Genomic DNA, 2,473 nt, shown 5'->3' on the forward strand with positions numbered 1-2,473 from the left:
TTATATATTATGTACTACATTAACTAGCAGCACCAATTGTTCAAAGGTGCAGCCTAACAATAAACTAAAAATAAAATAAAATTATGTATCATGATAACACTTTACACATATTAATCAATTTAAATTAGCATTTATTAGAAACCCCATTTGATATACCCTACATGCCTCGTTTAACATCTTTCACATCATCTCCTGATTTTGTAACTGATCCATTTCTGTAAGCTTGACCACACCATTAATCTAATCAGCGTGTGAGGTTTTCTTGTTCAAACCCATAGAAATTTCTGAAGGTTTGTAAGCCTTAAGTTCCCCATTTACAGTTTCTTTATTCCCTTTAGTAGCTTTGTCTTCCAATACCTGCAACTGAGACAAACAAAGATGCATTGTTTGTTATAGCCTGCAAATAATGTGAAATTGTTTATCTCCATTTCAGCTTCCAATATATATTATGAGATGAGAACCCTTTTCCCCCACAACTTCGTAAGCTGCAAACAAATGAAAGAAAGACCACAAACGAAAGAAAGACCACCAAAAAGAGAGGGATGGATGGAGGTAGTACGATCTACCTTTTGATACAGACTGAAAAGAAACTAAAGAGATGTCTTTTTCTCCAAATCTCATAGACCGAGCAATTTTCTTAAACGAGTGGAACTGCTTCTCAGGCACATAAACATTTTCCTGATACACCTGTATGAGTTCCACAAAATATGAGATGCTTACAATTTGAGAATTAATTGCACAATACTCAGGAATGAAAAAATTGTGACCCCCCTCAAACAAGTGCAGAATCGCTGGTAAATTCCCATGGAAGTAAAAAAAATCCATAATCAAGCAAAGAAGCATCTAGAGGGAAATAAACTCACTTCGTCCGCCAAAAGAACGAGGCCTTCTTTCTTGCAGAATTCCACAATAGCTCGTTGGTTGGCCTCAGCAAGAACCTAAGATATACATAGAAGCTATTCATGCTATATGTAAACATTCTGAAATTTTATTGGAAAAGGGAAGGCCAGAATTTTCCACCACAGTAGGTTCTTCCTAAATGATGAAAAGCAATGATGAGATTCCAAAATCTAATAAACTATTACCTGCCTCGTTGGGTTGCCTGGATTAATCACAACCAAAGCCCTAACTTTAATATCCTTAGATTTTGCAGCTTTCAACTGATTCTCAAGCTCTGAGATCCCCAGTCCCCATCATATTTCTTCATCAAGATAATAGGGAACCTAAAATACCAGATAAAAACATACATAAGAGGCTCACGTGTCACCTTCAACTAAATAGTAAGCCAATCAGGTGAGCTCTCATTAATAAACGATTATAATAATCTCTTCCAGAAGTAGGTTAATCTAGCCTATTAAGGCCAACTATACAACTAGCACTGATCGACTTTAAATTGAAGCAAATGCACGTACGAGAGTGCCACCATGGAGGGAAATTGAAGCGGAATAAAGTGGATATTGGGGGATGGGACAGAGAGTTATATCATTCTATGAACGACTGCATCATCATGTGAACCTGAATAGAGGATGAAGAACCAACATTACCGACACCAGAAGCAATTGTATCACGTAATCCTTTGACGCCCTAGAGTTTAGCAAACACAAAAATAAGTTCTAGGAGTATACTGGCTGCAAATCTAGGACATCACAAGTAGAAGATATTGTCACCTGACTGTGGTTGTATGCACATGTCGCTCTGCCAGGAATTTGGTCGAGGATCTAGAAAGCTCATTCTATTGAATCCGTACTACAAAGTAAAGAGAGAATGAAAGACATCAAATAACAATTTCTTGTAGTTTCTAACTGGTTCTATTAGACGTAGTTCAGAAATCACCTTTTCCTTATCATAGGTAGCAGGACAAATGCTATTTAGACCACAAAATCCTGTAGAACATGGTTGAAGTTGATTCAAATTCTTCACCATACTCCTTTACATTGGTGACCGATGTTCTAATAAATGTCCAGGCAAAAGGTTTTTGCTTCTAGTTGGGTGTAAAGTCATAATCAATACCATGGTATTTAGGAAAAGGAAAAGCTCAAAGAAAGAACCTATCAACTAAAACATACAAGCTTTTGAATAACAAAAAGTGAGTGACTATAATTCAATAATAACACTACATTGCACTGATTTCACAGAATAAGGGAAAAGTAAGAGTTTGATTATAGCCACTTGCAATTTTTTTTTTAAAATACCATATAATATGTATACAGTAAGGGTGTTAATCGGGTCGGACTGACCCGTTTTCAGCCCGCTTCAACCCGGGTTAGCCCGGTTCAGCCCGCTACTGTTCATTAATGGACGGGTTGGGACGGGTTGTTTAGGGGGGCGGGTTGTGGACGTTCACGTTTAGCTTAACGGTGGCCCTAACCCGTTGAACCTGAAATGTCTTAACGGGCTAAACACGGGCTGCAGCCCGTTAGCAGCCCGGTTACCGTTGGAATTTTTTTTTAAAATTTAACTGGACCGTTCCCAA

General features: G+C 37.8%; 1 long non-coding RNA gene across 4 annotated transcripts; it reads right to left on the reverse strand.

Annotated features, from left to right (window-relative positions):
• On the reverse strand, positions 1-2,149 carry LOC107811567 (uncharacterized). 4 transcript variants are annotated; one of them, XR_012710611.1, is made up of 7 exons: positions 1,834-2,149; positions 1,668-1,746; positions 1,540-1,584; positions 1,086-1,223; positions 864-938; positions 567-687; positions 1-363 (listed from the first exon to the last, which is right to left on the reverse strand). It is a non-coding gene; the product is annotated as an uncharacterized LOC107811567 (long non-coding RNA). The 4 variants fall into 4 exon arrangements; XR_012710609.1 differs by having other exon boundaries at positions 1,516-1,584; XR_012710613.1 differs by lacking the exon at positions 1,540-1,584 and having other exon boundaries at positions 1,834-2,148.
• Between the last annotated feature and the right edge of the window lie 324 nt (positions 2,150-2,473).

This window comes from Nicotiana tabacum, chromosome 6, assembly GCF_000715075.1.
Source record: "Nicotiana tabacum cultivar K326 chromosome 6, ASM71507v2, whole genome shotgun sequence".
NCBI lineage: Eukaryota > Viridiplantae > Streptophyta > Magnoliopsida > Solanales > Solanaceae > Nicotiana > Nicotiana tabacum.